The sequence below is a fragment of the Capsicum annuum genome, chromosome 6 (assembly GCF_002878395.1).
Source record: "Capsicum annuum cultivar UCD-10X-F1 chromosome 6, UCD10Xv1.1, whole genome shotgun sequence".
Taxonomy (NCBI): domain Eukaryota; kingdom Viridiplantae; phylum Streptophyta; class Magnoliopsida; order Solanales; family Solanaceae; genus Capsicum; species Capsicum annuum.
This window is the reverse complement of record NC_061116.1, coordinates 180,880,555-180,896,812: the sequence shown is the minus strand read 5'-3', so window position 1 is coordinate 180,896,812 and position 16,258 is coordinate 180,880,555. Positions and strand designations below refer to the sequence as shown.

The 16,258-nt window shown below is 33.5% G+C and overlaps 1 protein-coding gene across 3 annotated transcripts in view; it reads right to left on the bottom strand.

Annotated features, from left to right (window-relative positions):
- The window catches only part of LOC107872913 (calcineurin B-like protein 1), a 6,139-nt gene extending 5,570 nt beyond the window's left edge, over positions 1-569 (bottom strand). The window contains exon 1 of one of the 3 annotated variants that reach the window (XM_016719570.2): positions 501-569. The gene's annotated coding sequence lies outside the window, so the exon portion shown is untranslated. Of the gene's footprint in view, positions 1-402 lie in introns of all 3 variants that reach the window. The other 2 variants (XM_016719573.2, XM_016719571.2) reach the window with 2 other exon arrangements.
- Positions 570-16,258: the final 15,689 nt, after the last annotated feature.

The window sequence follows — 16,258 nt, the reverse complement described above, 5'->3', positions numbered from 1 at the left end:
ACATGAAACTCAATCTTCTGGAAACCAAACTACACAAATTTCAAAACTTGTTGTAACGCCCCACCACCTTACAATGTAGGTAGCGGTAAGCTCTATGTACATCCTACCCTCCCGAAACCCCACTTGTCAGATTACACAGGGTATATTGTTGTTGTTGCTGTATCCATACCCCCTATCCCCAACCCCACCACCACACACACACACACACTTTTTTCTCTCTTTTCATGACCCATCAAGAACAACTACACCTCACTCTTGAATCAGTTGAGTTACATTCAGAACTCATTACCAAATTAAATTCTAAGAATGCAAACGAAGTATAAAAACAAACACCACAGAAAAAATTCATGCATGTGAGAGAGCATAACAACACAGAAAATTTTTGAAAAAAAGGAAACACACTGATCAGTCCGTCCAATGAACAGACAAAACAGAAAAGTCCGAAGTAAAAGGTAAAGCTCAAACGTGAACTTCGAAGAAATGTATGTATACACATATACTTGTACATGAAGTAAGAGAGAAATAGAGTGAAGAGAGGTCAAATTTGGAGAAAATTGGGGGCAAAACTAAAACAAGTATGGCGAGTGATGACACGCGTTCTTTTAGAGCGTGGAAGTGGAAGATACTTAACACTGTAAGGAAAGAATATTCTATGGGTCAACAATCTAATAAATTACACTTGACTAACTTAGAAAAAACGTATTTTTGCATTTATAACTTAATTGAACATTATGATTATGTTAATCTATTAGGATAATTAAGATTATGTTTCTCTATTTGGATAATTATAACACGGGTTTTTTGGAAATTATAACACAGGTTATGTATCCATAAATCTGATTCTGTTTGTAGAAAACTTAATTTCTTGGAATTAATCCCTAATTTAAAGAAGTTTCTAAATATAATGTTAATATGTTACATTATAATTCCTTCATTGACTAAGTTAGAAAAAACGTATTTTTGCATTTATAACTTAATTGAACATTATGATTATGTTAATCTATTAGGATAATTAAGATTATGTTTCTCTATTTGGATAATTATAACACGGGTTTTTTGGAAATTATAACACAAGTTATGTATTCATAAATCTGATTCTGTTTGTAGAAAACTTAATTTCTTGGAATTAATCCCTAATTTAAAGAAGTTTCTAAATATAATGTTAATATGTTACATTATAATTCCTTCATTAAAATAACATAATTATCTCCTATTACGCTTTGGAATTAGAGTCTAAATCTCATAAATAATCATGTAATTATCTATTGTTATAAATGTATTTATATTATAGTGAAGGTCTATATAGATAAAATCAAATAAGATCTATCTAGTTGATATCTATCAGGATTTGAAGTATCTGTCTTTTAGTCAGAAACTAGGAGTATTTTCCCCTATAAATAAAGGGATTTTGTTCATTGTATCATCAATCTTATGATCTCGCATCCCTCAAGAGAAACAGAGAACCATGTCTTCTTCTCTCTCTATTTATTCTTGTTGTTCTTTTTTTATATTTCATAACATATTATCAGTACGAGACTTATCAGAATGAGACTCTGCCAAATAAGGTGAGATTATAAATCTAAAGGTAATTTCAAGGATAGTAATTCCTTATGTTATCTGTCCTTTTCTACTAATAATATAATTATTGTTAGATTTGAGGAAAAATAATTGATTTGGAACCATTTATGTTTTAAATTTATTCCTCAAGAACAATATTATCAAAAGGGATGATAGTATGTTGGGTTCAAGTCCCATTGATTTATGACTAAGACGTTTTTATATGAGTAAGACGTTGAGTTTGAATCTCAATGCACCATATTGATGTTATTATGATGACTAAGGCAAAATAATGTGTTTTTGATGAAAATTTATGAAACTTGTCCATTGAATATGCTTAATTCCAAGAAGTGAATGTAGTAACAATATATGATAAGTCTAAAAGATGACAATTTGCTCTATTCTTGAAGTGAATGTGGTAGCAATATAGAGAAATTCTCTCTATCATATTTATGCCTCGATTTGCTCCTGAAATAGCAATATCATGAAAGAGGTTATAAGCTATCAAAATTTGATAGACTTAGGCCATGATTATATTGCATTCCTGGGAATGAGGATTTCAATTGTTTCAATACAAGCGTGCACCTGATTGTGATGGTATCACAACTTACCTCCGAAAGAGGCAGAATAACTGTGAAGAGTTATTTTAAAATCTACTTCTAAAGTAGTAAATCTAACATTTATTCATTTAATAGTAAATCTAAAATTTACTAAAGTAAAAGGTGCATGTCATGATAAACTTGAAGTTTGCTAGAATAAAAGTTCATAAATTGACATGAACGATCGACATCCCAAAGATGTGCATACTGAGTATTGACCATATAATGAAGAATTAGAGAGTTCCTTATTACCTTTAATGTTGCTTGTTCTCATGATAAGTTGGTTGGACCAACTAATTTTGGGATTGAATCCCTTAAAATCTGAAAAGTATAAAAAGGTGAATATGTGACCGTTCACCTATCATGTGATCTATTAAGATGCATCGATATAAGATGATCACTTGTATGTTTACTGTCAACATGCAGTTTGATATTCATAAAGTTGCTGCTCAATAAAATTGAGTTAAGAGCATAATTTTCAGATTGTGTAATCAAGATAATTCATCTTGATGATCGTGGTTTAGCATTGAATGCCTTCAATAAATAGCTAAACCATTGCTAATGAAAACAAAGCTTCATGTATTGGTTTGAAATATGAAATATTATATACAAAAGTACTTGTATGAATCAAACCAATAAATTATGATTAATTCCCCCCCAGAGTTGGTTCTAAGTCAGAAACCACATAGTATCGACCTAATAGTTTTGAGGTACGGTATATAATTAATAAATATACCATGATGCACATAGATGGATTCCTTAAAGAAGATGGAGGATGTATGTTAGTTTTCCTAACATAAGAGGGAGATTATAAGCAACTATAAAATATGTTAAGAATTATCATTAGATTCTCATTCAAAAAATAATTCAAGTCAAATGCCGAAAACATCTCATATTTAAGCTACAAGTGCTCCTTTTTTGTGTCCTTGAAGGATAAAGTCTATGCATGCGAGAAGCGTGGCAGACCAATCGGTTCCAAATGAAATAATTCTTGAAAAGGATAAGGAGCAAACAGTCATAATAAGAAGGCAATGTTTTCTTGAAGAGCCTACGACATAACACTTCATGAAACCTTATGAGAGGTTTAGGTACCTGAAAATAATGAAGTGATGAGATCTCAAAATATTATGTCACCTTGTGAATCAATATGAAATGATATATCATTAATATCTTTGATACAATATTGGTGCAATATTGTAAGAGATTACGAGGATCTGAATTCTATATTTATTTAAGCATGCTGACGTAGAAATATTTATCAAGTGGCGTAAAAGGATGCATCTTGGTAAGCATGAAACTTACTTGATTTGCAGTCCAAACACTGAAGATGTCACATACTAAATTTGGATATTGTCACTTGACAAAAATCCATATGAAAATCTCTAAAGGATTCAAAATGCCTAGAGCATATATAGTTTCTGGGAAACTTGTTTATTGTCCTTATAAGAGATAAATTAACGATTTGAATATTATTGAAACTCTTGAAGAGTTTTCAAAAGTAATAGATTATTTGCTGAAATGAGAAATATGAAGTATCATATCTTAGTGCTATTGATGCACAACACTAATGTGTCTTGCAAATACTATAAGGCCTGATATAGGCTTTTCAGTCAATTTGTTTGCAAGATATATTTCTCCTCCTACGAGGAGACATCAAAATGGGATAAAAGACATGAGCTTATTTTATTCTGAAAATTGCAGTCCGGATCTTGTTACTTATACTGATGCTGGGTATTTATGTAACCCGCATAAATCTCAGTATCAAACATACAATATGTTCACATGTGAAAAATACTATCATATCTTGAAGATATATTAAATAGTCTATCTAGTCACTTCATCGAACCATGCTGAGATTACAGCTATTCATAAAACAAGTCGAGAATGTGTGTGGTTAAGGTCCACAATACATCTCGTTTGAGAAAAATATGATTTGAAATGTGATAATGTACCTGGAGTTTTATACGGGGATAATGCAACATGCATGACACATCTTAAGAGGGGATTCACAAAAGGAGATGGAATGAAACACACTTTCTTAAAGCATTTCTATACATGAGCTCCCAAAAAATGGTGATATTAACGTGCAACAGATTCGTTCAAGTGGCAATATGGATGATTTATTCACCAAGTCTCTTCCAACTGCAACTTTCAAGAAGATGGTGCACAAGATCGAGATGCAAAAGTTCATTGATATTCTCATAAGGGGGAGCAAATACGCGTTGTACTCTTTTTTCCTTTCAAGGTTTTGTCCCACTGGGTTTTCCTTGTAAGGTTTTTAATGAGACAACCGAAATGCGTATTGTTAGAGATATGTACTCTTTTTTCTTCTCTAGATTTTTTTTCCACTGAATTTTTTTAGTAAGATTTTAATGAGACATATTATCTATCAATTAGACATTCAAGGGGAGTGTTATATATGTATTTATATTATAGTGAATGTCTATATAGATAAGATCTAATAAGATCTATCAAGATCTAGTTGATATCCTTCAGGACTTGAAATATCTGTCTTTTAGTCAGAAACTAGGAGTATTTTTCCCTATAAATAGAGGAGTTTTGTTCATTGTATCCTCAATTTTATGATCTCACATCCTTCAAGAGAAATAAAGAAGCATCTCTTCTTCTATCTCTATTTATTCTTGTTGTTCTTTGTTTATATTTCATAACATCTATAATATATTAAAAGTGTGTTTACACTTAGAAAAGTGATTTGAACTTTTTGCAAGACTCTTCTTTAGACAAAACTGTATTTTCACTATTTTTTTAATTTATTATTTAATTATTTTTTATTATATTAACTAGACTTCCTAAAATATACAGGACTCCTAAAATATATGGTAGGAGAATTAATTAATATTTTTATTTCTACTAGACTTTCTAAAATATATGAAACTCATAAAAATATATAGTAGGAGAATTAATTAATATTTTCCTTTCTACTGTTCAATTAGAAAAATACTCCAAAAATAGGACTCAATTAAGAAAATACTTCTATAAATATTGAGATGAGATGTACGTTATGTTTGATTTTCTAACCCTCAACTTCTTCACTATTTTTATCAGCATAATAGAATTCAACATGTGTGTGTATATATATATATACACCTTCTTTGTCTTTATTCAAAATCATTCTTTAGGGTCAAAATTTCCGCTCAGACAAGAATTAGTTGGATCAAAATCGAATTGTGATCACTATTATATTTTTTTTTATAGTTTACAGGTCGTAGATGAATGCCAGTTGGCTTTGAAGAATTTCTTGTGTAAAGGTTAGGTTTAATTATATTATTTTGATATCTTTATTATCTTATTGTTTTATTTTAATTTACGTATGTTAGATGAATGCGGGTCGGCTTTAAAAATTTTTTTTAGGTAAAGGTTAGGTTTAATTGTATTATCATAATATCTCTATTAGTTTGTTATTTTGTGGTAGTTTATAGTTCGTAGATGAATCTCGATCGGCTTTGAGAAATTTTTGTGTGTAAAATTTAAGTTTAATTGTATTATTTTTATATCACTTTTATCGTATTATTTTGTTGCAGTTTACAGGTGATAGATAAATGTTGGTCGGTTTTGAGAATTTTTTTATGTAAAGGTGAGGTTTAGTTGTATTATTTTGATATTTCTATTATTGTATTATTTTGTTATTGTTTATAGGTGGTAGATGAATATCGGACGGCTTTGAGAAAATTTTTGTGTATAAAGATTAGATTTAATTGTATTATTTTGATGTCTCTATCATTGTATTATTTTGTTGTAATTTACATATAGTAGATGAATGTCGATCGACTTTTAAAAATATTTTTGGTAAAGATTAGGTTAAATAAATAAATAAATTTTCCATCTTTACATACTCAAAAGATATTAAATTTAATTATTATATTCATCTTTATTATTTAAATAAATATCCTATTTAGATTAATATTTGAATTCATTAAAGTGAGGTACACGTGCAAGACGCGTACGCCTAAACTAGTAATAGTAAAAACATATAATGTAATTTTTCCTTGTAAGTAAATACAACATATATCTAACCCTTTTTAAGTTAATTACTCCTCATTCCAACTCTTTTCAGTATTACTAAAAAATTCTGATCTAGTACACACGGACGCATCACATTCTTTCAATATTCTTTAGATACATTATTTAATTTTACATGGATATATCAACCAGTATTACTAAATATATTGAAATAATTTTACGTGGATACATCATTAGCGTCTGAATACATTGCGACTTTGATAAATTCCAACCAATTCAGTAACATCTCACGCATAATGTATCATGAACAATTTTTTTTTGTATCAGTAACATTAACATCAGTCTAATACATAGTTTTAGTCAGATAAATTAGCCTATGTAACAACAACATGAAAATTTGATCCACCAGATACATAGATTTCGTAAAATTCTCCAAATAGATGAAATAAACGTTTCTGACCAGATCTCCACCTGTACCATTAAATTCTGCAACATTCATAAAAAAAGATGACCACTTTATAAATTTTCGATGCAACGGTTGTATGTACAAGACCTAGCAAGACAGAAAATGAGAGAGAAGAGAAAAGGAAGCAAAAATAAAGTGGAAAAGGGTCGTTTGAAGTTGTGGTGATTTTTTTTATGAGAATTGAAGCAAAGGGGAGTAGTATTTTGCTGGTGTGAAGGGTTGGGGTGAGTTGCTCCTCAACTCAGGGAACTATTCCCAGAATTACACAAACAACAAGAACTAGGAGATAAATAAGACAATAAGTGCAGGAGTACAGAAAAATAAAGACACAAAATTTTTACATTAAAATTCCATGCTCAAGGGAGAAAAATCATGACCGGCCTCTAGGATTTCAAGATCCACTATATTCAAGCAACTTCTTGAATATAGACTCCAAGGATTAACCTTCTAATCCTTTGTTTTTTAGCAATAACTCTATTATAAGGAAACCAAGTAGTAACTCTACTGCTTCCACCTCCAACTAACTCTAACTGGACTCCTCTGGATAACTCTAGCTTGAAAAATCACCTAATTCTAGATGATTTACAGAGAGACATTACACTACAACACCTACTACAATCATAAACAAACATAGGCTGACTATTAGGAACATTACAAAGACTCAACTATAACAAGAAAATAAAGATACAACTCGACGAACAACAGGTTTCCTATTATAGTTCCAGCCTTTGATTATAGCATTGCGATATTTTAAAAAGATCTTTAACTATGAGTATATGAAACTGCTAGATTTCTTGTTGAGGAAGATGAGCATTATATGTTGTGACACAAAAATAACCTAAAAGCATTCTCATTGTTTAAGGTAAAAAGGTGGCAACAACTTTTCACCAACTTTTATACTATGTGTCAGCTGGAAAGTTGAGTGTGACAACGACAGGTGAGCCCAACCTGTTCCTTAATGCGTAAAGGCTTTTGTCATCACAACAAAAGCTTCAGGGAACAGGTCCTAAACTATGGATTTGTCAATCTTCAAAACTAAGGACTTAACAATTTCTCCCTTTTTTATGATGACAAACCCATACAATCAGATCAATATACTTAGTATCTTCAATCAATTTCTACATAACACAACCTATACTTCAGCAACACACATAAGCCAAAAGACCATATACCAGACTAATTTTTCCCAACTAATTCCCCCTATCACTGATGCCTATAAGAATACAAACATTCTTCACTTTATTCCCCCTATCAATGAGCATTTAAGTTTCTCCTGAATGAGAGAACCCTTATCCTTATCAGCACAACTCACAGATTACATATCTACATAGCATACCAAACATATCTGCACAACACCACGACTAGCATTATGTATAATACATGATATATTACATAATCTACAATAGCATATCTATATCAACATACTACCTCTATCTACAAATTCAATCCACACATTAAGTTTTTCCCCTTTTGATACCATCAAAAAGGTTTTGCAGTAAACCATACATAGATAAGTCATATATATATTAATTCATGACCATTGAGGTAACATTGACATGAGCAAGAGAGAGTCAGATATAAACATGAGAAGTAACACCACAAAGAGAACTCATTCATTCAAGCACCAAATAGTACCATAAACTACTTACAAAAATAATAACTATAAAATATTTAAAAACAATTGTGCCAGGCATTCACTAGAAACAAGAACAGGTGGGGGAACTAAAGAGATAACTAGGAAGAAGGAGAAGGGAACCAGAATGGATATGATTTCAAGGAAGAAATTTTAGATGAATATTCTTAGTTTCGGACTCCCCCAACCTTTTTTGTAGGGTAGTACTTTGCAACACACACTTTTTGTCTTGAATTTGTTTTCCTCTTTACTTTTTATCTGCTAAAGCAACCTTCAACACATTTATTTCTGTATCTCACAGGGCAAGCAAAGCAGTTAACATCTCTATTTCTTTTTTCAACCAATTTTGTTCATCCATAAAATCAGACACTAGAGACGTGGGCTCTCTATCACTTATATTGAGAAGGCATTCATTTATCTTATGTGCTGAGATGTCATATATTCCCTTTACTAAGTCAGTATTCATTTTCCTACACTCAATGTTGAAGTAAGCACACATCCTATCCATCCAGAACCCATAGGTTAGTCCATGCCTTTTAGGGTTGACATTGATGAAAGTGCTCAAATGCCCAATAACAAAGGCTAGGAGATTAACCTTTTTATATTTAAACATTATCTATATTATAAACAGATTTGTACTAGTCAGAGAGATCTTCTTATTAGACCTGGGAAGCAGTGTACTTCTCACAAGATGACAATAATTTAATGTCTCTCTTGATAACTCTTTTGTCAGAGCTTTCAGGGTGTGATTTATCAAATGCACCACACAATTCTAATTACTCAGTAGACCCCTTCATCGACTTTATGCACTTGATCCCTAAAGTTGGAACACAAAAATTTTTAGAGAGGATCTCTTCATCCAAATCTATTTTCATACAATTCACTAAAGAGTTTAGATACAGACAATTAGCAAAAATCTCCAGGTTTTGATAAAACATTTTCACCTCCTCTTCATACATATGGGATACATCAAATTTGAGCAAGTGGTCTCAATTTTAAAATTTTAACATATTGACTAAGTCTCTCGCTTCTATTACTACTGAGTCAAAAATTTGTTTCCCTTTTGACATACTTGAGCTGCAACTAAATTCCTTATCAGCACCGTAGCACAAACCTTTCCTTTTTCCATTCTTTATAGATAAATCCTCTCTTTTTCTCTGGTTTTCCCTATCACTAGTCATGTACTTCTCATAATCAGAGTTAAAACCCTCACCCTCATAGTCACTCAAATTTACAATCGTGTGCTCAATCTTACTACCCTTGCTACCATTGAACATGTTCTTAGCAACGTTCTTTGCTCTTTTTATGTCAATTTTTCTTTCAGCGGCCAAAATAACTTTGACTGTATTTTTTTGCTCTTGCACTTCTCTTTCTTCAGTGATCTCCAGGCTAATTATTTTAGTAACTAGTAAATAGAGATCGGGTGGAAGAAAAGATTTAGTACTAGAGTTAGTCTGGCTAGAAACTCCTACCTTTTTATGCATGACTGACAAAGAATTCCCCCTCATTTTAGCAGAAGAAGTATCAAAGAATGACACGAGGAACAACATCTCTGAGTAGTTAGGGATCTGATGAGATTTGATGAGAAAGATTTTTCTTAAAAATGAGAGATGTTGACACCCAATTTTGACTCGCCCTTTTTCCTTTAATTACTTTTTCGATGCTCCTCGACCCTAAATAATTTTTCAAAAATTAAATACAAAAAAAAGATTCGTATTTTTTGTTTCTATTTCTACAAATTTTAACAAAAAGGGAATCTATTTATTTATTTATTTATTTTTCATCATATTTTAAAATATTCTAATTAAATATGATTAAATATTTTAACATCAAATCATGAAATATCGTTTGATAATCTCATCTGCATTTTTCTAATTTTATTTCTTGGCGATATTGCAACCATAAATATATTTTGTTATATAAAATAAATATTTTATACTTTATTCTTGTTTTTTTTTTTGCATATATTTTATTATACCCTTATTTTTACAGACAGACAGACAGACACACACACACACACACACACACATATATATATATATATATTATTAATATTAAATTACAAAAATATTAAATTGGACACTTTAAGAACTATATTTGTAATTTATGTACGTTAAAACTAAAAAATAATTTTAGGGGCAGGAAGCATCGACAAATTTAATTTCAGTAGAAAAAGAGTATTCGAGCTAACAAAGATCCAACTTTTTATTTTATTTTTATTTTATTTTTTTGCCCGAGCCCAACTCTTATTTTATGAATTTCAGCCAAGAGCCCGAATATCAGTCCGAACTTAGTATAATTCCTATGATCGCTTTAGCATTTTCCCTCAACAGATAAAATTTAACCTGATCCGTCGACCTATTTTGAATCCAAGAGTCCCAATTATATATATATATATATATATGTATATATATATTTTATATATATTAATTGTAAACCGTTCGATTAAATGATCGATGGTCCGAATTTTGGTCGATTTTGTTAAGACTCTAGCATTAATTAAAGCATCCCATGTGCCTGTCAAGAACCAGAAAACGCGTTTTGTTTGTTTCAAGAAGGCCATCGTATAGTCACTATCCTCATTCACCCAAAATACACAAAGCCAGAGCTCTTTTCTCCTCCCCTTTCTCCCCCTCCTTCATTATCACCAAACAAAGAAACCCAAATCCTCACCCTAGCCTGTGTCCATGGCAGACCCACCTGCCACACCTATGAGAATCCCCCCAAATCAGCCCCTCCAGCTCGCAAATCCTCTAAGAGTAGAAAAATCAGTCTCGAATGAGTGAAAATGGATTTAAAATAGTTTAATCCATTATTTAAGAGTTCTGAAAAGTTGAGATATGGGGAGAGAAGGATTTGATTTGAGTTCAAATTCAAGTTTGTTTTCCCTCCATTTTCTTTATTTTTGGAGATTCAAATCCGGATTTTTGAATCCGAATTTTGCTATATATATGTGTATTCTTCACCCATGGAGGACAGATTAAAGCTCAGAAAAAAAAGTGTAAAAAAGGGAGTAAAACAATAAGAAATTCGGATAGAGAGGTTTTGAAAAAATTAGAAAAAAAAAACATCAGTAAAGAAAAAAGCAAAAAAAAAGGGCAGAGTTTGAAAAAGGGGGAAATAGAGAGAACATAAGCAAAAGTTGAAAAAAGTGGTGAAGGTTGGAGATTAAAATCATATTCAGATTACATTAAAAGTTTCATCCCAAAAACCACGAAGGTTGTGGATTTCTTATCTTAATTTTGGCCTCTGTTTGAGTCCCGAGCTTCGAAATTTCATTGCCGGAAAATCCCTCGACATAAAAGCCTCAGTGTTGCTGCCCCTTAAAAGGTGCGACTACACCCCTTTCACTTTAGTTATCCCTTTCTATTTTATTACGCGATTCGTTTGATGAAATGAGTTGTGGATTGTTATTATCTTTGTTTTATATGTGAAAGATGAAACCTTTTTGAAGTTAGAAAGACATTCGACGTTGAATGCAAAGATTTGTAGTTACAAGAGTACGAGTGTTTGTCATTCGATTGTGGTCTTTTGAAGGATTTTTATTGTTGAATGATGATTGGGTATAAATTTCTTTTGTGTGCGCGTGTGTCTGTAAGTCTGTAGACGGGCCATCTTGATTTAGTCGAACCTATGATTTTGTTGTTGATTCTAATGGATTCATACCTAATTTTTGACTAAGTTCATTTATTGATACGTTTTACATATAGTTTTAATTAGATTGTGTTGTTTGTCTTCTGGAAGGGTGGATTCTTTACTTTGTTGTAGCCTATATAGACCTCTCTGCACAATATAGTTGCTGTTAGAAAAGGACTTTAGATCTTTTAACCTCACTTGGAGTCTAGATCGGTGTTAAAGGGTGGATATTAAGGTTCGATCTCACTTTATTTGTCTAGTTTATATCGAAATGTTCTTAGAAAAATATGTTCTTTCTTACTGACCAAACACCAGAAAATAAGCAAGAAAACCATGTGTTCTCCAAGGAACATTTTTTCGTAGAAATATTTTCCTTCACACCTTTGTTAAATAATAACTGAATCTAAAAGATGACATTAGCTCCTGTGAGGTGGCATTAGATTGAGAATTTACTGTTCGAATCAATAATATAGAATTGACTATTGTTGGTTAGCATGGATAGTAGTTTTTTTTTTTACACTTGCTGTAGTTTTACAATTCATCAAAGGCTTATGGAAGCTAAACCTTTAAGACTTTTAAAGCTTGGATACAACGTATCGAGGTGCAAGTCAATAACTTTATTGATTTATAGTATATCCTCCATGAAATTAATAAGACAAATAGGCTTCACTAGGATCTTTATTGATGACATTTGTTGTAGTTTGAATACTGTATGTTTCTGGAAATGTACAATCCCATAAATTTGTTAAAAGTTTTTTAACCATGATGTTGCAAAAATCAAATCCCAAAACATGGCTTTTTTTAAAAAAAATTGTCTAGTTGCCCGTATTTTCATAAGGGATGCTCGTGTCCGGCTTCAAAAATACTTTTCATATTACTTGTGAATATAAGGAGTGTCTTTATCCATTTCACGACATGCTTACATCACACAGATGTTTCATTTTAGTTTAGTTTCATGATTTAGTGGTCGGGGAAGCAGGGCGTGGTTATCGCATCGAATGCTTGGGTTCGGTGTCTTGTTTCTTCTTAGTATTCGAGGTTTTGCTAATACTAAGAATAGGTTGCAGCAATTGGAGTTATAGGCCATAGACTTGTTTACCCTTATCTGCAATAAGCATTACTTTCTTAGATTCAATCACGTGACTATTTTATGTCAAATTGAATGCGTATTTTATTGTCTTTGGTTATCATTGAATGTATAAATCTGCGAAGTAATTTGAATCTCATGGCTTCCCAAATGTGTACTGAATAATTGTGATTTCTGTCTCATTAAATTCATATGTATAACACCCCGTATTCAAGTACGTGTATTGGCGTATTCAAGTACGTTGTTATTGTTGTTATTGTTGTTGTTTTTGTTGTTTTTGTTGTTGTTGTTGTTGTTGTTGTTGTTGTTTTTCCTGTTGTTGTTGTTGTTGTTGTTGTTATTTATTTCCACTCTATTCATATACTCCTTATGGTCTTATTCATGTGTAGGGGACCAATCAGGACCACGATCATGCCAATGATTCTAGCGAAAGTCTTTCGTTCTTTGTCCGCATGCTCTAGGGGGCACGATTTTTTCAAAGGCTGCAACCTAATGCTCCAAGTTTAGGCATTAGAGTACTTTTATCATAGGGATGGTGTCGGAGAGGCTGGCCCTAATCAGATTCGCATCCACAGATATAGAGTGGCCATGTGAGAGATGCTAGTTAATGAGGAGCAGTGGTGCGACTTTCTAATCCATCTCACCGATAACCTCATCCATTGGAGGCTACCATGGGTTAGTGGTCGAGTAATACTAAGAAGGCATTACACTTACTTTCTTGAGTTGATTGGGTTGGAGGGAATCCAGCCATATGCGCCTTTGAGAGTCCTAAGACAATTCGGCCTGATTCAGAATGTGCCTCTATGGTCAAACATGGCACTGTCGGAGATTAATTATAAGGGAAGAATCCCTGTAGAGAGGCTTGGCAACCTAATCTATGGGTGGGGTCAGATCTTCAGCTTGGGCATGAGGGGTAACCCATACTGCACTCCCGAGTACTACACCTAGTATAGGTTGGAAGGACTTCTAGCTCAACAGAGTTTTATGTCGCTCCAAGGGCTCTCCGACATTCATAGAGTGGACCAGATTCAAGAGCAGCTGCTTCATTTTAGGCCGGTAACCACAACCATGTATGAGTAGGTGATTCCTGGATCGGTGGATCACCTCATCCCTTCTGTAGATAATGAACCTAAGAAAAAGATAGAGGAAGACCCTGAGAAAGACCCGAAGGAAAATCCCGAGGAAATAAAGGAAGATCCTGAAGAGGATCCCGAGGAGGACTATAACTGTTCAGACCTACTTGCCGAGAGTCGTAGTGACCACATTAGCCACTGTAAGATCTGATTATGACACTAAAGTAGTCCCATGGGATTATCGAGTTGAAGCCAAGAGAAAGATGATAGACGCTGCTGCAACTCAAGGGATGACCAGGTCAGGGAGATGTTATGCACAAGAAGAACCAAATCGTGGAGCTCTCAGGAAAGATCAAAACCCGACAATAAATATCACAGATGCCGAAGCTGTAGAATTTTGGAAAAAGATGCATCCCAAGAACTATTCAGTCAAAGATCAACTCAAGAAGACGCCGACCCATATATCCGTCATGTCCTTGCTTATGAGTTCTGAAGCCCATAGAAATGCTTTGATGAAAGTATTATCTGGCATTAGCATAACAAAGGAGACCACCAGCGAGACTTTGGCTGCAGCAATCGGGCGAGTGGTGGATGAAAATAAGGTCTCTTTCCATGATGATGAGTTACCGTCAGAAGGAGCTGCGCACAATAAAGCACTCCATATTACAGTTAGATATTAGGACAAGATTGTAAACAGGGTCTTGATAGATGGTGGTTCGGGCTGTAATATCTGTCCATTCTCCACTCTAAGGGATTTAGGTGTGAATATAGAAAATATAAGGGAGAGTTGGGTGAAGGTCCGAGCGTTTGATGGGTCACAAAGAAGTGTTATCGGAGAAATTTACCTGATACTACAGATAGGACCAGCAAAATTCCCTATCCTATTTCAGGTCATGGATGTGTCATCTAGCTAAAACCTGTTACTGGGAAGGCCATGGGTCCATATGGCAAGAGCCGTTCCTTCCACTCTCCATCAGTGCGTGAAGTTTGAATGGGGTCATACAGAAGTTACTATCCATGGAGAACTCAGTCATCCCATTTATTCTGTCAATTCAGTCCCAGTCACCAAAGAGTTAGATGGAGCCCCTTTCCATACTTTGGAGATCATGCAAGCTGCAAAGATCAATGAGGAAGCAATGCCAGCTAAAGTAAAAATGTCGAATGCTGAAAAGATGGTTGCGTTAGAGATGTTGAAATATGGCTATCAGCCCAAGACAGGACTAGGACCCAGAGCCGATGGTATAGTCGAGCCAATCCAATTAAAGTAGTAGAAGGGTACTACAAGGCTTGGATATAAGCCTATTTCTAGAGTAGCCTGCAGTAAAGGATTTGGAATGACGATATTTGTGCCAGCCTAAGTTTTGGTTTCAAACAAACAGATGATGTTGATATCACAGAAGGAATAGGAAATTTGTTTGTGGCCGTGATCGAAGAAGAATCGGAGATAGCTTTCAAAAAGCTCACCATACGTGATGCCGAGCCTGGTGAAGCCTTGCAAAATTGGACCATTAGCCTATCCCTGTTTCATCAGGAGTCTTGGTAGTGTGCGACTGTTGTTGTTTTAAAAAAAAGATTATTATTTTGTTTGCATGACCAATTGAGGCTTGAATCATGCCGAAGCTGTTTTGCCACTTGCCTCTTGTCAAAGCCCAGTGCTTTTGTTAATAAAAGTCCTTATTTTCAAAACTTATTTTCCTATTTTCAATATCTATTTACTTTACTCACTTTTTATATTTTTTAGCATAAATGTTAACAAAAATCCTCGTTCCACGATTATGACATGTAACAAATTCGTTGAGCAAAATGCAAGCGATGAACAAGATTACGAGAAGTACGCGAAGAGCATGATTCCTAAAAACCTACCTCAGGAGATCGAGCAACTTAAGAGTCAAAAGAAGCCTAATATGGACGAGACTGAAGTCGTTGATTTGGGTAATGAAGAAACAACAAAGGAAACACGAGTCAGCACACACTTGGAGGCTGAAAGGAAGCAGGAATTGATAAGTTTGATCAAGCAATACATTGATATGTTTGCTTGGTCTTACGACGACATGCCTGGTTTAAGCACTGATATCGTCTCGTATTGACTGTCAACTAACCCCACGTGTCCACTAGTGAAGCAAAAGATGAGGAAATTCAAGCCTGATTTGAGTTTGAGAATCAAGGAGGAGGTGACCAAGTAGATAGAAGCCAACATCGTGAGGGTCACGACTTATCCCACCTGGC